General features: G+C 40.2%; 1 protein-coding gene and 1 long non-coding RNA gene across 4 annotated transcripts in view; both read left to right on the top strand.

The window, feature by feature from the left end:
* Positions 1–23205, top strand: part of GALNTL6 (polypeptide N-acetylgalactosaminyltransferase like 6) — an 803528-nt gene that overhangs the window by 245680 nt on the left and 534643 nt on the right. The window lies entirely within an intron of this gene.
* LOC116660761 lies at positions 1919–21585 on the top strand. The gene is made up of 3 exons (XR_004316374.1): positions 1919–1930; positions 2891–2897; positions 21457–21585. It is a non-coding gene; the product is annotated as an uncharacterized LOC116660761 (long non-coding RNA).

The raw sequence follows: 23205 nt of genomic DNA on the forward strand, positions 1-23205 counted from the left end.
ATGGAAATCAAAGCCTTGTTGGTCAGGGGGAAAGGGGTGGGAAGAGATACATGGGGAGTTCGAGATTTGCAGAGACTCACTACAGTATATAAAATAGATAAACAGCAAGTTCCTACTGTGCAGCACAGGGAGCTATATTCAATATCTTGTAGTAACCCACAGTGAATAAGAATACGAAAATGAACACGTGTGTGTATATGTATGATTGAGACGTGATGCTGCACACCAGAAATTGACATGACATTGTAAACTGTACGTCAGTTAAAAACAAAATGCCACGTCGGGGTGCTGCTTCGTATCCATGAAGGTAGGTAAGCAGGATGTTTTAAAAAGTGGAAAATGACAACTGTGAGCAAGGTGTGAAGAATCTGGACCCCTGGTACGTTGCCGTTGGGGATGGACCGTGTTTGGGTCCCTGTAGGAAGCCATTCCGCGGTTCCTCCGGAAGTGAAGCGTGTCCTCACCACCTGACGCAGCGCTTCCGCCCTCAGGTGTGCACTGAAGAGAACGGAAGCCGAGTGCTTGGAGGCAGGTGCGCGAGTGTGCAAGGCGGCATGCATCACGGTAGCTCAGAAGTGGAAACAGCCCAAGTGCCACCATCAGATGAATCTACAAACTGTGCTAGAGACATCCAAGGGGAGATTACTCACCCACGAGAAGAGTGAGGTGCTGGCACTTGCTGCCACGTGGATAAACCTCTAGGACATGGGCCAAGTGGAAGAAACCGAATACAGAAGAGGGCACATGATGTGGTTCCATATGCAAAATGTTCACGTAGGTTAATCCAGAGAAGCAGAATGCAGGTTGCAGGTGGCGGCCGGGGCTTGGGGTGACAGTCAGTGAAGCTGGAAGGAGCGGATTCTCAGCATCAACAGGCTTCGTCTCAGGCTATGATGATATTTTGGAATTAGATAGAGGCAGTGATGGCATGGTGCAGACTCACGAAACGCCGCTGACTTGATTGCTTTAAAATGGTTCCTTTTATGTCAATGTAAAACTTTTCTCAACACAAAAATTAAAAGTGTAGTAATTGTTTTAAAAAACCGGCACGCTACCGCCGAGTAGAGTGTTTCCTGGCATACACATGTGACTTAGAACTTGCTTTAGCATGTAATATTTTTTCCAGATAAAATGTAGCTGAATTTTATGACTTCCATCACGTAGGACGCTCGGGTACTGATTGCCGGACTCTAATTGTGTTTCACTTTATAACCTTTCAGCAGAATGTAGACATTTCATGGTATTTATGTATCCCTATGTTTATATCATGCTGCTGAAGGAAATAAAAACCCAAAGTGAAACGAGAGATTTCAGTACCTTTCAGGGTAAATGCTTAATTGTTAGAAAGTGTGCTTTAGAGTGTCCATTTATTAATCTGCATGATAGGATATATATTTCAAAATTATACTGAAACTTCATCCTTCGCATCCACTTAGTCTGTTTCCACCGAAGAACTATTGCCTAAAATGAGCTCTTTTATTTCTTGCAAAACTTCAGCATTTCATCATCCAACTGTTCTTTCAAGATAAGTAATCAAAATACTTGAATTCATTTGTTTTAATGACAGACTTTTCAGTACACACCGATTATATTTGAAAAGATTTAAACTCTGGATTTAAGGACATTCAGAGCCGTTGTCTCATAAAAAATTCTGCTTTTGACAAGAGAGTTGCTATCAAAGGTTTGCAGTGTCTTTCCCCCTTAACCTTTACAATCACAATTCCAGATGAAGAAAATAGCCTTTATCTGTCTTGTTCAGGCACAGTTTGGGGGCCAAAAGTTCATTTTTGGCATGTTCACGGAGGATAATGGATATCACTGATGGCCTTTGATAATTATGTGGCATTAATAAGAATGACGAATTATTAAATACTTTTGTGCCATTTATTTAACTTGGATGACAAACCTTACTGTGAAAGTGCTCTTCTGAGTGTTGACCGTTGTGTCTTTCCAGTTGGCTTGCTTGTTTGTAGGTTTTGTTCACTCTTAAGTTCGTATTTTTATCACCACCAAGATAAGATACTTGAAGTGTGTTTCTTTCCCTGCTGTTTTTAGAGCTCCCAGCATCTGATTCGATATTATCTTCCTCATATACAAAATCATTGTAGAGACGGGCAGCTGAAAACAGGCTTTATTTTTTCCTCGTGGTTGGAGAGCGAAGTCACTGAATTCACATGGACACATCTTCAACCACTGAGCGTTCATTTGGAAAGTATTTGCACGTGCCTACTATGTGTCGAGAATTGCAGGTATAAAGAAGGGAGGCATACAAATTCCAGGAATCAACGCAACACGAAGCCTCATCTTCACAGATCGTTTCACGATCCCCAAGAGAAGAAGAAAGTCAGTTTCCTGATATTTTCCAAAATAACATAAGGAAAGGGAAAAGCTTGCCGGGGCAGGCTCGCTGGACTTGTCCATCCTGCACGGAAACATCCACTGTAAAAGCACCTGTCCTCACGTCCCATCGGGTATTGATGCAACAGCTGTGTTGAGGGGCTACCAAGCCCCAAGCAGAGTCCTTGGCAGTGGGGACAAAAGACACAAGGTCTTCTTGGAGTTGGAGGGGAGATGAGGAGAGGGACACTGGACACGGTTGGCACTGAATCATGTCAACAGTGTAATAGATATACGATGCTGGGTGATCTGAAGGCATGTTACAGGGCGGGAAAAGGCTGTATCCCAGGAGCTCAAATTTAGATCCCAGAATCCAGGAGGTCCTCTCTGAGCAAGTGGAGGGTGGTGGGCTGAGCATCCTGGTGGAGGTGAGATCTCTGAGGGGTGGTGATGGCCGTCTGGAGGTCCTTTTAGCAAAGGCAGGGCAGCCACATGTCTGTAGAGCAGTGAGCGACACCAGACAGGGCCCCCGCCATGCACCAAGCACAGGAAGTCACAAGGTTCTCATAAAAAAAAAAAAAGAAAAGAAAAGAAGAGAAAGTCAGAAGTTTCCCTGCTTTCAAACAGCACATTTTTTTCTTTTTTATTGAAGCATAGTCAGTTTACAGTGTTGTGTCAATTTCTGATGCACAGCACAGTGTTCCAGTCCTACATGTACATACATGTATTTGTTTTCAGTCTTTTTCATTATAGGTTACTACAAGGTATTGAATATCGTTCCCTGGGCTGTACAGTAGAAACTTTATTTTATATATAGTAGTTAGTGTTTGCAAATCTTGAACTCCCATTTTATCCCTTCCCACCCTCTTTCCCCCTGGCAACCATAAGTTTGTTTACTATATCTGTGAGTCTGTTTCTGTTTTATAGAAAAGTTCATTTTTTCTTTTTTTTTTTTAGATTCCACATATGAGTGATATCATATGGCATTTTTCCTTCTCTTTTTGGCTTACTTCACTTAGAATGATGATCTCCAGGTCCATCCATGTTGCTGCAAAAGGCATTATTTTATTCTTTTTTATGGCTGAGTAGTATTCCACTATATAAATGTACCACAGCTTCTTTATCCAGTCATCTGTTGATGGATATTCATAGCAGCCCTATATACACTTGAACAGCACATTTTCACCTTCTCAGGTCTCCCCTTACATCTCTGCAAAAGTTTGACACCAGCACACAGATTCAAGTTGGCAGTATTAATGCCAAAGCCACACTTGAAAAATTCCTCTGTGTTAGCCATCTTTTCAGCATAGCTGAGGATTTCCTCTTAAAAAGTTTTTGTAATGTTACTTGTTTTGGAAAAAAATGTAATTTATACACTTTACCTAATGAAAGACTATCATAGAGGATTGAAGATTTTACGGATATCTTCTAAATAGAGGAGGCAGGGCTGCACAGAGAAACATCCCTGAACTAAATTTAAGTCATAGATAAACCAACAATTCCCTAAAATCTCTGTGTCATCTTATTAAGTCTACTGAATAATAAGCATTGATAGTGCCAAATAACAGATAATTCAAGAGTTTTCAGACTCCACGGAAAATGGGAAACACTGTGCATCTAAGAGGCCAGTTGCCTCTGGTTCCTTCTGTCTTGGTTTCCAGCTCTGTAGTGAACAGGGGAGTTTCAGCTCAGTGCAGTCTTCCTATTCTTAGAAATAAATGGTGATTCAAAGCCGATACGGGGTTACCTTCATTGTTCAAGGAGACTGAAGGGCACATGATGTTGAAAAGAATGGGCGCTGAAAGCTTTGCAGCCTAGTTTATTATTTTTAAACGGTTTCATTTGTCACAGACACGAGTGTATTATTTACACTTGGATAAACTTGCCCTTTTAAAATTGAGTAGGGAATTAAATTCAAAAGGCTTGATTATACAACACAAAAATTTCCTTTTAGCAAAGTTATTTTTATTCCTCTAGAGATTGTACCCAGTTTGTCCGTTCCCTAATTTGGGATTCAGATAATTCAGTGATAATAATAATGATGGTAATATTAATAATAGCTCTGACACTGACTAAGTTGAGGCAGATGGAAATAGAACATTCAACCTGCTGCTCGGCATATAATCACGATGCAAATATTCCAACAGCTTGGGTGATTCTTCAAACTATTATCTCAAGAGCAACAAACCATTATACTGAAAAGTTGAGAAAGCGAGTGCACACTCAAAAGATGCCATTCATGTAGACCATTTGTGGTCAGTTTAACAATAGTGAATAAATCCACTGTTTTCAAAGAATGCAAGTCAGAAAAGGGAGGCTTGGAGATTATGTTTGACATTTCCCAGAGAAGAATCCTGTGTGTGTGTGTGTGTGTGTGTGTGTGTGTGTGTGTGTGTGTGCACGTGTACGCACGCACACGTGCACATGCGTGACAGCGTTCTCTCTGGTCGCCTCCGCAGCATTCAAGCATGTTGAATCTCACGTATCTTAAAAAAGCCTCAATCTCATAAGCTCCTGTCTACCTCCCTTTCTCTATTTTCCCCCCTTGTAGCTACATTTCTTGGGGGGAAAAGGCTTAAAAGACACGTTTGATTCCTCCCCTATCTTATGTTTAATATCTATTGCAATTCATCCATTAATTCATTTAAGGAATATTAAACTGACTGTGTGCTGAAGATTCGACAGAGAGTAGGGTCAAATAGGGTGCCTGTCCCCAGAACTGCATCTAACGGGGATAGTGGACATCAAGTGCCCATTGCAAGGGAGACAGTAAATATTTTCAACCAAAATACTAGTAAGTAACCAATCAGGAATGTAAGAGGTGCCGTTGGTCTGTCCTTCTTTGTTATGTTTGATTTTGGCTATGTTTCAGGACGCCCTAGTTAACACAACCTACACCTCAAAGGAGTTTTGCGCTGACCATGTGTCACATCATCCCACAGCCTTGCCGTGAGGTCACTGTACTGATTTGTACACTAAATCATTTGTTCTAATGGACCCAGTGCTACTGTTGGAGGTAAGTTCTAAAAATCATAATTTAATTGACCCCAGTCAATGGGGTAAAGCAGCATTTATTATAGTATAAAGTCACTTAACCATGTGCCTTAAGTTAATTTATTAAAAAAGAACAGAGCTCCTGAATGTAGGTTGAGATTTAATACTATGTGGAAAACTGCTTCACATTTTTGAGCTGAAGGAAGGAGTAAACTATAAACTATGAACTAGAATCATATAAAAATTTAACTTATTTCAATATAAGGATGTCTCTGAGGACTGAAATATGCATGTAGTCAAAGCAATGCCAAACCATCCAAATCAGAACATATACCATTCATAATAGTCGAGTAGCTAAATCAAGAATAATAATGTTAGCTCACATTTATTGAGGCTTCTCATGGGCTGGATATGGTTCTAAGAATTCTACAGAGTTACGTGCAAAACTATAACATCAAAAAAGCCCTGTAATGTCGATAAACAGCCTAAAGACAGGCTCAGACCCGCTGCCCATGGTTCCACCGCTGGTAAGACGCCGCGCTGAGACTCAGATCCAGACTGTCCCGATGCCTGAGCGCTGACATTGTAACTGCTTCTACTCAGACTGCTGTGCACACAGCACAGTAGCAAAGCGAATGGCTTATAAAATCACGGGAAAGTAGCAAGCCTCATCTAAAGGATTCTTGCACTGGCCTTTCCTTACCTGCCCAAGTGATCACTGAATTCCTATTCACCAAGGTTTCTATGTGACAAAATCAACTTCACAGTTTGCGGAGCAAGTTGAGCCTCCAGGGCCGCCTTTCTCTGCTCCCTTTGCCTCTCAGTCCACGTAACACAATTCACGGGGGCCTGGAAGACGTCTCGTTTGGATAATCACTGCAGCTCAAGCTCACTTTAAACTGAACTCAGTCTTTTTCCTTTTTCTCAAATCTTTTTCTTCTTCTGTTCTCTAAATCAGTCATTTTGATTAACATTTATTTGGATTCCCAAACTGAAAAACATCAGGGGGCAAACTTGATACCTGTTTTTACTGTTACTCTCCCCTTGCTCCTCGGTTCTGGAGCCAGCATCATCTCCTACCTGGACTGCTGCGCCCGCCTCACACGACTGCTGTGGCATGCGTCTTAACTCTTCTGGAGTGGTGCTCTTTGCTACAAACCGTGAAACCTCCAGACCTTAACAAAAGAGAAGTTCATTTTTTTTTTTTGCTCACCTGAAGTCCAGTTTTCTGATGTGAAGTCCAGTGAGGTGGTGGTATGTCTGTGCCCTTGGTTTCATGTGCTCATTCAGTGACCTGAGATGAGAAATGCATCTTCAGGGCATTTCTGAAGGATGTCCTGGATGTGGACCTAAGGGCAGCAGGTGAGGGAAGAAGGAGAGTGGAGATTGCGTAGAAAGTTTGGGAACGTGGTCCTTAACTGGGCAGCTGCTGTCTAACAGAACCTCTACACGGAGGTCATGAGGTGGTGAAGCCGTGGGTAGGGGGTGCTGGCCATCTTGTCTGTGTGGTTGTCTCCAGATGCTCTCCATTTTGCAGGCAGTGACTTTTCTGAAGCCTGAATCTCACTGTGCCCAATCTCTGTTTAAAGACCACATCACTCCCACTGCCCTCTATAGAAACGCAGAACCTTCTCTATGTATGATTTATTGTCCAGTAGAAAGAGTTTAGGAGTTTCAAAGGGTGCTATTAAGTAGTGGTGTTGGGACATCTATGTTGGGGCTGCTCTGGGCAAACCAAGTCAATGCATCCTCATCCTTCGTACAAGATGCTTTAAATCCACCTGCTTACTCACCTCCTCTAGCACCGTTCCCCGGCCAGACCGACAAATGGCGCCCCAGGAGCCACGCCGCCCCGCCGGCATTCCCGGAACGTGCTCCACTCTTTCTTACTTTGGAGCTCCTGCTGTTTCTGTTTCTGTTTCCTCTTCCTGTAACCAACTCCCAGCCAGCTTTCAGCTCCTTAGATATCATTTCCTCCAGGAAACCCTCGTTTTTTTCCTATTGAAAGCACTCTACCTTTCTTGGATTCCTTATCATAACACCAGTTAAACTGTGTTATAAGCAACAGTTTACTTATGTGCACACCACCCCCGTGTTTGAAGTCCTTGAGGGCATGATGTGGGAGTCACCATTGTACCCATGGTCCTAGGAAAGGAGCTAGCACAGAATAAAATTTGATAAACACCTCTTAAGTAAATGCACAGCTCTCTGTCTTGTCATATCTGTTTCCTCAGCATCTTTCTTGTTTCCTCGTGATCAAATGGGTAAATAAGAATTGTATCCACTTCATAAATTTCTTATAGGAATTAATAGATACAGTCAATATACATAAATGCTTGTGTATTACTTGACAGAAAGACAATCTGCATACGTTTTAGCAGTTATTACCCACCAAGCTTATGTGGTCTTGTGAATTTTTTTCCTGATCACTTCCAGTCAAACCTGTTTCCCTTCACATGTTTGTGCTCCCATATTGGAAAATTCTCTCGTCATTTGAGTGGTGCTGTAATAAGCTGAGAAGAATCTCAGTCAGTGGTGAGTCCCTTGATACCAGCGTCCTGTCTTAGTGGGCCATCTAGAGATCAGCACAACATGGACACTGAGTAAAACATCTCTAGAAAGCCTTGTCTTTAAAGAAAACTGAGTGAAGAAATACACATTTGAAGAGTTCTGCAAGACAGAGTCGAAAGTGACATTTTAAAAAGAACCCTTAGTAAATAGGTGATATTTACTTTGAAAGAAAGACGTTTTGGGGGTTTGTTTGCTTGTTTTAAATCGTAGGAAAGTCCTAAAGCGTTCTGAAATAAAACAGGATTTTTAGGATTCTTAACATACTCTGGAAGGACTACTCCTTCCATTTTTAAGGCAATTAGCCATAAGACTCCAACCTGTTTCCTTTCCCAGTAACTCAGATGATGATAGATTTTAAGGACTCCAAAAAGACCTTAAGAAACACCAGTCCAAATCCTCTCATTTTACATACAAAGAATGAAAATTCCTGAGAAGTTAAGCAACTGAAACTGACAGGCAGTGAAGGATATGGGGAAACGTAATCACTAGCTATTTATCTAAATAGTTAACGTCTTCAAAAGTGTCAGTAATTTAGATGAAACTGTCAATTCAATATACTCAAGCTGCCGTAGGGGCTTAATTGAATGTCTGCTTGAATTATATTCAATTATATTGATGTTTCACTAATACGTGTTGCAATGAACATAACAAAGTCTCCTCCAAACTTGAATTTTTCCCCCATGTTGTTAAAAGACTCTAGTTTAATTATGTTTAATTTAAAGTTTAGAACTGGGGCTCATGACTGCACATTGATTTCACTTGCATTAAGGAAATCTGATTACCTTGAATCATTTATATACATATCTGTAAATCATGATTGGTACTTTTTCTTTGATGTTTGGGGCTAATTATTTCCATGGCTGTAAATGTCAGGAATGTGAAAAGCAAGTTGTGGAATGCAACAAACAAGGGGTACCAGGAAACGTCCCACAGTTGCCTGAATCAGCCTCCATGTCCTTCATAATCTCATGCCATCTGGAGGGGTGCACGGATGCAGACGGCAACACAGCAAGTTCGAGCAGATGTACTCATTATTGCACTTCATTGTGCTTAATTTTCTTCATTTTACTTCAGAGAACTTTATCTGAATAGACACATAAATACAAAAGTAAATGCAGGGTAGCATCTAAGTCATTAATCTTTGGTTTTTCCAGTCTACCACAGATTTAAGTGATTTTTCCTTGAATTTTCCTTTTGGTTGGAAGAGAATGGTATCAAAACTATCATCAGAATCAGTACTGAGGGAGGCACACTTTTGAAACTCGAGGATGACATGATACTATATATAGAAAACCCTAAAGGCGCCACACAAAAGCTGCTAGAGCTGATCAAAGAATTTGGCAAGGTAGCAAGATACAAGATTAACATTCAGAAATCAGTTGCATTTCTTTACACTAACAATGAAATAGCAGGAAAAGAAAGTAAAGAAACATTCCCTTTTAAAATTGCATTAAAAAAAAAAGTCCTTAGAAATAAATTAGATCAAGGAAGTGAAAGACTTATATGCTGAGAACTACAAAACCCTGATTAAGGAAATTAAAGATGATTTAAAGAAATGGAAAGATACCCATGGTCTTGGATTAGAAGAATTAATATTGTTAAAATGGGCATGCTACCCAAAGCAATCTACAGATTTAATGCAATCCCTATCAAATTACCCAGGGCATTATTCACAGAACTAAAGCAAATAATCCTAAAATGTATATGGAATCACAAAAGACCCAGAATTGCCCAAGCAATACTGGAGAAAAAGAACAAAGCTGGAGGACTAACCCTCCCAGACTTCAAATATACTGCAGAGCTACAGGGATCAAAACAGTGTGGCACTGGCATAAAAAATGACATATGGATCAATGGAACAGAATAGAACAGACAGCCCAGAAATAAACCCACACACTTACAGCCAATCAAGTTTGGACAAAGTAGTCAAGAGTATACAATGAGGTAGATATCTCTTCATCCAAGAAATGGAGTGGGGGGTGAGGAGCAGTAGACATGATGGCTCCAGACCTGCCCTTGGATGCCTTGCCTCCCTTTCTAGAATTACAAATCTCGGCAGACGAGATCAGACACATTCAGGGTTGTGTGGCCGTAGACGCCTTACGCTCACAAATGAATGTATGCAGTAAACAGAGACAGACTTATAGACATAGAAGACAAACTTATGGGGGGGACGGGTAGGAAGGGTAAAGTGGGAGTTCAGGGTTTGCAGACACACACTACTGTATATAAAATAGATAAACAACAAGGACCTACTGTGCAGCACAGGGAGCTAGATTCAATACCTTGTAATAACCGATAATGAAAAAGAATCTGAAAAAGAACATATATATGCATAACTGAATCACTTCTTAATTAACTTCTTAATCAATTCTTAATTAATTTCTTAATTAACACAACATTGTAAATCAACTCTACTTCAATTGAAAAAAAATAAATAGGATTCTGCCCAATCCTCCTCTCACCTGGGTCACTCACTGCCCCCCAAATAAGTAAATAAATGAAAATCATGGGGCTGTCAACGTGGGGAGAATACCTTAATCTGGTTTGAACCATGAGGCAAAGTGAGGCATTAGTGAGAAATGCCACCTTTTACGTGATGTGAATCTCTTACTCAATTACAGCTTTAACGCCTCTTACAGTTAAAGTTCCTCAGAGCATCATTTGCAACAAGAGCAGTGGTTAAAAATTTGCCAGAGTCTTTGCGATTCCGGGGACGTTGCTGAGTCTGTAGATATACGAACAGATCTGTCTGAGGTTGTGCCCTGAGACTCAGGCAAATCACTTCTAATACAAAGAGCCAGATATTCGTGCAATGGGTATTAAATGGCTTTTAAATGATGTTTGTTATTGCGTCAATAAATAATCTAAAAGTAGGACTCTTTCAACATATTTATGCCTTTATACTTCTGAAATATTAATATTGAAATGCTATTGAAATAACAATTATATATACTTTATAATATCTATGTGTATTTTTGTAGATATCGATATTAGAAATAGATATGATTTATATGTTAGTATAATTTAAACATAGATGATAGGTGAATATTATTTGGGGTAAGAAGGTTTTAAAACAGCTTCATATGGGGCATTATTACTGGAATGAGGGATCTGGAGAATTACCTCCTGAAATCAGCGTAGTCTGCGATTACCACCTAGTGGCAAAGTCCTTGAATTGCAGATACTCAGTGCCAAGGGAGACTAAGGGTGTTTACTTCGCCAGTTCAACCCATTTTCTTGATGCGTATGTCACAATATTTATTATTACACAACATCATCGCCCCCCAACACACACGCACATTTTGTAAAAAACTTTTTTTTTGTAAAAGTTGATGGTTTTGCATGAAAGTGATGTGAAGAAGGGCAGTTGGAGAGGACTATAGTTTTGGTAGACAGCAAAAGCAAAGTTGGGCTGAGGGGAAAACAATGTGTTTAAGTTGAATTAAATTACAAACAAAAGGATGGAGGAACTGACAAAAAGTCCTGGGCAGAGTTTGGCAATATAGTTTGTCACTATTGAAAGGTATGCTTGACTGACTGAGAACTAAGCAAAGTTGGCTTTGAGATTTCAGGGTCAGATTGAACAGCATTCATTTTGTGATAATAAGGGAGATACTTCTAAAAAAATAACACAAGAATACAAAAATGTGCACGTGTACTTATGTCAGCATATTATTATGAATTGGGAGTGGTTTGCAATAATTTATGTGGACGTGAAGCACTGGTATTTCAGTGGCCATCGGGGAGATGCAAAGAAAGGGAAGAATCTGTAAACTTTGCCAAGATAGAGGTAAAAGCACTGATAAATTTCTGGAGGAGATAAAGAAAAGGAAGGCACTTCCAAGGCTTTGAGCATGAAAACTAAGACAGAATGGTGTTTTTCAAAGTATTAGGGAAATGAAGAATAATTATTGTAGATGCTCGATGTATGATAGCAGACTCATAAAACTTGGACATAATCCTAAGAAATTATTCTACATTATGTCATTTAATTCTCTCAACTATCGCTCCGGTTTTAAACTGAGGTAGGAAGGGAGGAGTCAGGTGCAAACGTACTGTAATTTTCCCAAGACCTCCCAGCTAACATGTGACATCGTTGGCATTTGACTCCTAGACCCACGTGATTCTAAAAATGTCTGCTTTTTTCTGTTTTCCATGAAATTTTTTGGTTTCTTAACACCGTGACAAGGATTTTTAAAACCGAGTTAATGTGAAGGCTCTGCAGTCTGTTCATTCTCTATTAAAAGTTGTATAAAACTTTGTATAATTGTAGTTTAGAAATGGTGAATTATACTGGTTTATCTTCTGTGTAAAGAAGGGAATGTCTGCCTTGAACTATAAACCTACAAAGGGTCAAAATAAAAGAATATAGAAAATGTATATTTATACGTAATGATCTTTTTTTTTTTTTAATTGCACTATTGTGATGATGAAGGATGGTTTGCTAAAGTGTGCAGTGCCTGGAGACGATGTGATCCTCTGGGCTGCAATTAAATGGTCAGTGTTACCAGGTTGATCCCACCTGCCTGATACTCAGGGGAGGGATGGAGCCAGGCTGTGTGCACAGTGGCCGTGCTCACGACGATGTATGACAGTTTCCTTGGTCAGGGAGACAGTGAACCAGCTGGACGGGGGGGGGGGGGGGGCGCCCTTGTCTGAAAGAGCAGGAGGAAATTTATTCCAGCAGCAGAGGACGCATCCAGAGCTCTGTTTGGAATTGTGAAGTTGTTTTTTTTTTTTTTAACATTTTTTATTGATTTATAATCATTTTACAATGTTGTGTCAAATTCCAGTGTTCAGCACAATTTTTCAGTTATTCATGGACATATACACTCTCATTGTCACATTTTTTTCTCTGTGAGTTATCATAACATTTTGTGTATATTTCCCTGTGCTATACAGTGTAGTCTATTCTACAATTTTGAAACCCCAGTCTATCCCTTCCCACCCTCCACCCCCCTGGTAACCACAAGTCTGTATTCTCTGTCTGTGAGTCTATTTCTGTCCTTTATTTATGCTTTGGTTTTGTTTGTTTGTTTGTTTTTGTTTTTGTTTTTTAGATTCCACATATGAGCGATCTCATATGGTATTTTTCTTTCTCTTTCTGGATTAATTCACTTAGAATGACATTCTCCAGGAGCATCCATGTTGCTGCAAATGGCATTATGTTGTCGGTTTTTATGGCTGAGTAGTATTCCATTGTATAAATATACCACTTCTTCTTTATCCAGTCACCTGTTGATGGACATTCAGGCTGTTTCCATGTTTTGGCTATTGTAAATAGTGCTGCTATGAACATTGGGGTGCAGGTGTCATCCTGAAGTAGATTTCCTTCTGGATACAAGCCCAGGAGTGGGATTCCTGGGTCATATGGTAAGTCTTATTCCTAGTCTTTTGAGGAATCTCCACACTGTTTTCCTATAGTGGCTGCACCAAACTGCATTCCCACCAGCAGTGTAGGAGGGTTCCCCTTTCTCCACAGCCTCTCCAGCATTTGTCATTTGTGGATTTTTGAATGACGGCCATTCTGACTGGTGTGAGGTGATACCTCATTGTAGTTTTGATTTGCATTTCTCTGATAATTAGTGATATTGAGCATTTTTTCATGTGCCTTTTGATCATTTGTATGTCTTCCTTGGAGAATTGCTTGTTTAGGTCTTCTGCCCATTTTTGGATGGGGTTGTTTATTTTTTTCTTATTGAGTCGTATGAGCTGCTTATATATCCTGGAGATCAAGCCTTTGTCGGTTTCACTTGCAAAAATTTTCTCCCATTCCGTAGGTTTTCTTCTTGTTTTACTTCTGGTTTCCTTTGCTGTGCAGAAGCTTGTAAGTTTCATTAGGTCCCATTTGTTTATTCTTGCTTTTATTTCTTCTAGGAGAAAATTTTTGAAATGTATGTCAGATAATGTTTTGCCTATGTTTTCCTCTAGGAGGTTTATTGTATCTTGTCTTATGTTTAAGTCTTTAATCCATTTTGAGTTGATTTTTGTATATGGTGTAAGGGAGTGTTCTAGCTTCATTGTTTTACATGCTGCTGTCCGGTTTTCCCAACACCATTTGCTGAAGAGACTGTCTTTATTCCAATGTATATTCTTGCCTCCTTTGTCAAAGATGAGTTGACCAAAAGTTTGTGGGTTCATTTCTGGGCTCTCTATTCTGTTCCATTGTTCTATATGTCTGTTTTGGTACCAATACCATGCTGTCTTGATGACTGTAGCTCTATAGTATTGTCTGAAGTCTGGGAGAGTTATTCCTCCAGCCTCTTTCTTTCTCTTCAGTAATGCTTTGGCAATTCTAGGTCTTTGATGGTTCCATATAAATTTTATTATGATTTGTTCTAGTTCTGTGAAATATGTCCTGGGTAATTGGATAGGGATTGCATTAAATCTGTAGATAGCCTTGGGCAGTGTGACCATTTTAACAATATTGATTCTTCCAATCCAAGAGCATGGAATATCTTTCCATTTTTTAAAGTCTTCTTTAATTTCCTTCATCAATGGTTTATAGTTTTCTGTGTATAATTCTTTCACCTCCTTGGTTAGATTTATTCCCTAGATATTTTATTACTTTGGGTGCTATTTTAAAGGGGATTGTTTCTTTACTTTCTTCTTCTGTTGATTTATCATTAGTGTAAAGAAATGCAACTGATTTTTGAACGTTAATTTTGTAACCTGCTACCTTGCTGAATTCTTCAATCAGCTCTAGTAGCTTTTGTGTGGACCTTTTAGGGTTTTCTATATATAGTAACATGTCATCAGCATATAATGACACTTTTACCTCTTCTTTTCCAATTTGGATCCCTTTTATTTCTTTCTCTTGCCTGACTGCTATAGCTAGGACTTCCAGGACTATGTTGAATAGGAGTGGTGATAGTGGGCAGCCTTGTCTTGTCCCACATTTTAGTGGGAAGCTTTTGAGTTTTTCACCATTGAGTACTATGCTGGCTGTAGGTTTGTCATATATAGCTTTTATTATGTTGAGATATGTTCCCTCTATACCCACTTTGGCGAGAGTTTTTATCATAAATGGGTGTTGAATTTTATCAAATGCTTTTTCTGCATCGATTGAGATGATCATGTGGTTTTTGTCCTTTCTCTTGTTGATGTGATGTGTTACATTGATTGATTTGCGTATGTTGAACCAGCCTTGTGTCCCTGGGATGAACCCCACTTGGTCATGATGTATAATCTTTTTTATGTGTTGTTGGATTCTGTTTGCTAAAATTTTGGTGAGGATTTTGGCGTCTATGTTCATCAGTGATATTGGCCTATAATTTTCTTTTTTTGTAGTGTCTTTGCCTGGTTTTGGTATCAGGATGATGGTGGCTTCATAGAATGAGTTTGGGAGTATTCCCTCCTTTTCAATCGTCTGGAAGAGTTTGAGAAGGACTGGTATGAGTTCTTCTTTGTATGTTTGGTAGAATTCCCCAGTGAAGCCGTCCGGTCCTGGACTTTTATTTGTAGGGAGGTTTTTAATTGCTATTTCTATTTCCTTTCTAGTGATCGGACTGTTCAAGTGTTCAGATTCTTCTTGATTCAGTTTTGGTGGACAGTATGTTTCCAGAAACTTGTCCATCTCCTCTAGGTTATCCAGTTTGGTTCCATATAGTTTTTCATAATATTCTCGTATGATATTCTGTATTTCTATTTTGTTTGTTGTAATTTCTCCATTTTCCTTTCTTATTTTGCTAATTTGTGCTCTCCCTTTTTTCTTCTTTGTGAGTTTGGCCAGAGGTTTGTCGATTTTATTTACTTTTTCAAAAAACCAGCTTTTGGTTTGGTTGACTTTTTCTATGGTCTTGTTAATCTCTATTGTATTTAATTCCCCTCTGATCTTTATTATTTCCTTCCTTCTGCTGCTTTTTGGGGCTTTTTGTTCTTCTTTTTCTAATTCATTCAGGTGGTGGGTTAAATTGTTTATTTGAGATTGTTCTTCTTTTTTGAGGAAGGCCTGTATCGCTATAAACTTCCCTCTTAGCACTGCCTTTGCTGTGTCCCATAGGTTTTGAGTGGTTGTGCTTTCATTATCATTTGTCTCAAGGTATTTTTTAATTTCAGCTTTGATTTCCTCATTGATCCATTGTTTTTTCAATAACATATTGTTTAATCTCCATGCTTTCCTTTTTTTCTCCTTTGTTTCTCTGTTGTTGATTTCCAGTTTCATGGCATTGTGGTCAGTAAAGATGCTTGAGATAATTTCTATCTTCTTAAAATTGTTGAGGTTTCTTTTGTGCCCAAGTACATGACGAATCCTGGAAAATGTTCCATGTGCACTTGAAAAGAATGTATATCCTATTTTTGGGGGGTGTAATGCTCTGAAAATATCCACCAAATCTAGTTTTTCTATTGTAGTATTTAATTTCTCTGTTGCCTTGTTTATTTTCTGTCTGGAAGATCTGTCTAGTGATGTTAACGCAGTGTTAAAATCTCCAACTATGATTGTATTCCCATCAATATCCCCCTTTATCTCTGTTAGTAATTCTTGTATGTACTTAGGTGCTCCTATATTGGGTGCATATATATTAACGAGTGTAATATCCTCATCTTGTATCACTCCTTTAATCATTATAAAATGTCCTTCTTTATCTTTCTTTATGGCCTTTGTTTTAAAGTCTATTTTGTCTGAAATCAGTACTGCAACACCTGCTTTTTTGGCTTTTCCATTTGCATGGAATATCCTTTTCCATCCTTTCACTCTCAATCTATATGTGTCCTTCTCCCTAAAGTGGGTCTCTTGTATGCAGCATATTGAAGGTTCTTGCTTTATTATCCAGTCTGCCACTCTATGTCTTTTGACTGGAGCATTTAGTCCATTAACATTTACAGTAATTAATGATAGATGTGTGTTTATTGCCATTTTGAACTTATCTTTGCAGTTGAATTGGTATATCCTCTTTGTTCCTTTCTTCTTCCTTTTGTGGTTTGGTAATTTTCCTTTGTATTATCATGGATTTTATTTAATTTTTGTGACTCCTTTGTAAATTTTTGGCTTGTGGTTACCCTTTTTTGTAAATCTATCAACCCATTACTATAACTGTTTTTATTAAACTGATAGTAACATGATCTCAAACCCATCCTACTGTTAAAAAAAATTAAAAAAGAAAGAAAAAACTATTCTATATTTCCCTGCCTCCCTCTCCCACTCTCAGTGATTTGTATGTCTTCTTTTATAATTTCATGTTTACTTTATTTGTAATTCATGAGTTATCACCTTTCCAGTTGTGTGTTTCTCATTTCTGTAGCATCCTGCTGCTTTTCTATTTAGAATAGCCCTTTCAATATTTCTTTTAGCATGGGTTTAGTGTTGCTAAACTCCTGCAGCTTTTTTTGTCTGTGAAACTCTTTATTTCTCCTTCTATCCTCAAGGATAGCCTTGCTGGATAAAGGATCCTAGGCTGCATCTTTTTTTCATTCAGGGCTTTGAATATATCTTGCCACTCCCTTCTGGCCTGTAGTGTTTGTGTAGAGAAATCAGCTGAGAGCCTTATGGGGGTTCCCTTGTAACTTACTCTTTGCTTTTCTTTTGTTGCCTTTAGAATCCTTTCTTTATCCTTGACTCTGGCCATCTTGATTATGATATGTCTTGGTGTGGGTCTATTTGGGTTCTTCCTGTTTGGGACCCTCTGAGCTTCCTGTACTTGGATATCTGATTCCTTCTTTAAGTTTGGGATGTTTTCAGTCATGATTTCTTCAAAAACCTTTTCAATCCCCTTTGAGCTTTCTTCTCCTTCTGGGACCCCTATTATGCGAAGATTGGGACGCTTTATGTTATCCCATAGGCCCCTTATGCTATTTTCATTATTTTTTATTTGCTTCTCTTGTAGTTCTTCTGAATGTGTGCTTTCTATTGCCCTGTCTTCTAGATCACTAATTAGTTCCTCTGCATTATCTAGTCGGCTTTGCACAGCTATTAGATCATTCCTCATCTCTGTCAATGAGTTCACCCATTCTACTTGGCTCTTTATAGCTTCAATTTCATTTTTGACATATTTTATATCTCTAAACACTATCTCTTTTAATTCCTTCAGCAATTCGATCACTCCTTTTTTGAAATCTTGATCTAGTAGGCTATCGATGTCTATTTCGTTGATCTTTCTTTCAGGGGATTTCTCTTGTTCTTTTAATTGGGAAAGTTTTTCTGCTTCTTCATCTTGCTCATACCTCTTTGGCACTGTGGTTTATGGAGTATCAGTTGTTTATTTTGGTCCTTAAGGATTTTATCTATCTGATGCCTATTTAGGAATAGAACTTAGGAAAAAAAGAAAAAAAAAATAAGAGAGAGAGAGAAAGAATTTTAAAAGAAGGGAGAAAGAGGGTTTGAAAACAGTGTATAATGAATAATAGAAGAGTGAGTTGAAGCAGAGTATTAATCGGGTTGAGACGTCCTTTTAAAACCTTTAGAAAAAAAGGGGGGGGGGAGATGAATAGATGTATTTGAAACCTGTGTCTAATCAATAGCAGGACATCAAAACCCAAGAGAAATAGAAATGAATTAAGAAGTAAAGATTAAGAGAGTAATAGAAAATAGAACAGGTAAAAACAGATTTAAAAAAAAAGGGGGGGGGGGTTGTCGGTGTTCTCCTGGAGTCTGTGTGCTTTTAATGTGAAGTCTTTCTGTCTTCGTCCTGTCTTGGAAGCTCAGTTTGCTGTTTTCAGAGGCCCTCCGTTGGCGCCCTCTTCTGTGCTGCTCCCAGCACCTGTCGGCAAGCAGATCGCGCCTCCTCCTAACTCTGGGTCAGGTGTAGCTCTCCTCTGCTGTGGGCGGGCGGGTCGCTGCCCCTCTGGATGCCGCAGTCAGATGTTGCAGACTGGCCGGGTAGGAGGGCGGGTCGTGCCCCCTCCCAGCACCTCGGTCAGGGGCTGTGTTCCTGCCCGAAAGGCGGAGGGTGCCGCTCTCCCTCTACCTGCGCCCCCGGTAGCTCTGCTGCTCTGTGCGGCTGCGCGCTCCGCCCTGGTCGGCGCTCCGCGGGTGGGCTCGGGGAAGACCGAGGGACAGCCCTGTCCCTGCTTGGAGCCAGAACCCAGCTCCTTGTTTGTCTTTGTGGAGCAAGTTCTCTGAGGGACCAGGATGGAAGGATCCTGTCTGCCCCGGGCTGCAGGCCGGTCTCAGTCTGGCCTTTGAGGCTGCTAAGCCCTTCGGTGTGGATGCCGGTTTCGCCCCCGCCCCGCCTGGGTGCTCAGCGCGGAGGATATGGCGGCTGTGCCTGAGCCCCGCCTCTCTTCCCCCGAAAACTTTCCGCGGGTTTTCAGAGATGGGGGTGTGCACCCTTCCCCCGAGAGCACATCAACCTTGCTGTTTTATGGAGGGCCCAGGTTGTTCTTCCCTGTGCACCCACAGCCACGCTCACAGCCCCTTGCGTTCCCCCGGGGCTGCCTACGTGCAGCCACTTCCATCCTCCGCCCGGCTTGTGCAGCCTGGCCCTGCCCGCCGCTGCCGGCCGCGTCTCAGGCTGGGTGTCGGGGGGACGCTCTGTGCCCGTTTAACTTAGTTCTGTTAGTCAAGGGCTGCTCTGTACACAGATCCGAGCCTCGGAGGCTCCCCCTCCGTCCTGCTGGCCTCTCAGTTGGAGAGGGGAGACCTAGCGAGCGAGCGCCAGTCCTCCTTTGCCGCTCCCTCCCCGCAGGACCCGTCCAGCGCTGCTTTGCCTTTTGTTCTTTCTTTTTTCCTTTTCTCCTACCAGATTTTTGGCGTCTTTATCTTTTGAAGAGGGCAATGTTCTGTCAGAGTTCCACAGGTGCTCTGGTTGGCTGAGTGGGTCTGTAGATGTGGGTCTTGGTGTATTTGTGGGAGAGGGTGACCTGCGAGCGTCCTTCTACTCCACCATCTTCTCCCGGAAGCCCTGGAAGTGTTAAGTTTTAATCACAATTTGGGCGGCCTTTTCTTTTTTAATTGAAATACAGTCAGTTTACAATGTTGTGTCAGTTTCTGGTGCACAGCATCATGTCTCAGTCATACATAAACATACATGTATTCCTTTTCATATTCTTTTTCATTACAAGTTAGTAAAAGATTTAAATATAGTTCCCTGGGCTACACAGAAGAAACTTGTTGTGTATCTATTTCATATACAGTAGTTCACATCTGCAAATCTCGAACTCCCAGTTTATCCCTTCCCACCCCCTTTCCCCTCCAGTAACCATGAGTTTGTTTTCTGTGTCTGTGAGTCTGTCTCTATTTTGTAATGCAAGGATTGACTTTTTAAAATTTATTCTTTACTTTATTTTTTTTAAATTTTGGTGGGTAGTTAGGTTTATTTATTTATTATTTTAATGGAGATACTGGGGATTGAACCCAAGATCTCCTGCGTGCTAAGCACATGCTCTACCACTGGGCTGTACCTTCTCTTCCCGCTCCGACCTGTCGCTCCAAACCCTTTCTGAAGAGGTCAGGTATGTGCTTCCCTCTAAGTAAACCGCTGACCAGAGCCAGTAGGATGCTTCTTTCCAAGAAGCAAAGTCCTGGGGTCCCTCAAGCCAGGTTCTGGACCCAGATGAATGGCACATGAAGTCCGACGCTGCCTGTTACTGGCTGCGTAGCCTTGGACACTTACTTGAATTCTCTGTGCCTCAGTTTCCTCAAATGAAAGAACAGTAATTATGTTCTCCTAAGCAAAGAGTGTTTCAAGATTAAATAAATGAATCAATGCAAAGCCCTTGTAACTGAACCCGGCACACAGGAAGGGCAGGACACACATTGTTTCTTCTGACTACTTTTAGACTAGAGTTTGCTACTAAAATCCGCTGTCTTTTAGAAGACATGCTCATTATATACTGTTTGTAGAATTTTCCCTGCGTGCTCTCTCTGCTCATTAGATTTCTCCCATTATTAAAGATCATCTCTGCTTAAATGAATTAAAGAAATTGCAATGAAAACCGAGTGTTCGTGGGAGGCTATGATCAGACAGGTGGATATGATATTTTAGCTCTTTGCGGCCCCCTCATTAATGTCATTTGGAGGTCACGCAGTGACCCACAGTCCCCCCAGAGCAGGACCCCTGTATGTGTTGGAGAGTAGGTTGTCATCAGAGACTCCAACCTGAAAATGATACTGCCTTTTTTCCCAGTAAGTTTGTTATTAGAAGTATATCTTGTCTGCTTTGTTGTTCTTTCTTTCCATTTGCAATTAATTTAGCAATTCGATGATCACTCTATGTGAAATCATAGAATTAGACAGCAGGCCTAGAATTTTGGGAGCACAAAAAAATCATGTACGACCAATGTACACTAAAAATACTGAATTCCTAAAGCGTCCCTCGATGAGGCAAAATCTTTTCACTATAAGCCTGGAAATATTGGAAAAGCATGGCTGAACAGGGCGCATCTGAATTTCAACAGAGCCAAACCTGCTGTTGGGGCTTCTCAACGTGTGCACCATTTGGTATTTTTCTGAGAAACATTCATGGGAATTTTGACGCTGTATTATTTATGCTCCACCAAGCTGGGAGGCTTTGCACCGACAAGACCACAAAACAGAATTACATATTTAAAAACAAAGTGGATGTTATGGGTGTCTCGTGACTGTTTTGATAGAAACACTGGTTCCAGAACAAGAGTGTTAAAGTTGCATTTTCTTGGTTTGGTCAAAGGCTACCTGGATGTCACGGGTAAAGACGGTTGTTAGCAAGGGGAGGTTGAGGAAAGACTGAAGCATCATTATCTTCAAACAATTGGAGGCTTGTTCTGTTGGGGAAGGATTTATTCTTTTAGCTTTATGTGGAAACTATAGAAAGACACAAAAAGAAATGGTTTTTCAAGCATAAATAATTGTTCAAAATACATGAGAAATGTTAGGCTACAGAAATTCTCAAGTTATCTCTATTTTTCTTGTTTCTACTGTTAGACAAAGGTTATGTTACAAGGATGTCTAGTTTCAAAGGAGAATATTTGCTCAAGTTTTCTGATTGATTTTATTTACTTACACAATTTCATGTCTCAGAATTCACAGACGATGTCATAATTTACATGTTGCAAAATTGCATAGATAAATTCTGAACCAGGCGATTTCTTACGATGGTCAACTCCGAGATATTTCAACATTCTGGAAATTATCCACTGCAAGCTCAGAGTGTATAGGAGTGCAGAAGTGCCCTGGGAGACTGGTCTTATTTAATCCCCCCAAAGCATCAGAATGATATAGTTTTACAGACGCCATTTGAAAAATTATGCCTTCTGACTTTCTAAGGATCTTTCTAAGGAAGGAGAATCCAAGGTCATTGGTCAAAGAAATGGAGCAGCTCTAGAAGACCAAACATTTAAAACATAATAGCAGCTTTTATTCATTTTAATGCTACGTTTTGTTGATTCGTAACAAGTATTTTACACACAGAGAAAAAGACAAACTGACATCAGCATCCAGGCTTTTCACAGACGCCCAGGGCTCAGTGAAATAAACACACTCTGCTCTCTCTTCTTTAATAGGAGGCATAACATGGTATAAAAATAAGGAATTATATTAGCAAGACTGCTTCGTGTATTCCTTCATAGGTTTAGTAAATGGAGGCTTGAGCTTGCTGGTTTAATTTTCCTTAATTTTCATTTTATTCAAATTTATATCTGCCCTTCCACATTTTCACTTTGCTGAATGGATTTCCATTTCCCAGTCAAGCTGACAAAAAGGCGTTGTGGTGGATTAGAATTTTAAATGCCATCAAGACAAGTAAGTAAATAAAAATAATTAAAATGAATAGTTTATCATCATCTAAATGCAAACTAGTACAACACAGAGAGAGCCAATGGCGTGTTCGCCCATTATTTACCTCGGTTATTAATTATGCCGATATACATCACAGTGAAGGAGGAGGAATGTTGACGGCAGTCCGTGGATTGAAAAGGCACGTGTGTGCATCAGGACGTGGTAGGTTTAATAGTATACAAAGTTCAAATATTGTTAAAATCTCAAAATTATTGCTAGAGAGACTTACGGTCATTTTTAATTGAATTTTATTTTTGTAATAGTTTTAGTGTGCAGAAATACTGCAGAGAGAGTCCAGAGAGTCATCAGAAGCCCAGAACACGGCTTCCCCTGTTACTAACGCCTCACGTTGTCAGGCCTCGGGTACCGCACTGAACGGACCAATGTTGATACATCGCTACTAATGACGTCCACACTGCATTAATGCTTCCTGCACTTATGCCTGACGCCCTGTTCTATCCCAGCGTGCCTTCTCCAGCACCACAACACATGAGGCATCCTCAGGCTCCTCTTGTCCATGCTGTCCTTGCTGTCGATGACATTGACAGTTTTGAGGATGCCAGTTGGGTGTTTGATAAAATGTTCCTATGTTAGACCTTGTCTGCCGT

This window comes from Camelus ferus, chromosome 31 (assembly GCF_009834535.1).
Source record: "Camelus ferus isolate YT-003-E chromosome 31, BCGSAC_Cfer_1.0, whole genome shotgun sequence".
In the NCBI taxonomy this organism is placed as follows: domain Eukaryota; kingdom Metazoa; phylum Chordata; class Mammalia; order Artiodactyla; family Camelidae; genus Camelus; species Camelus ferus.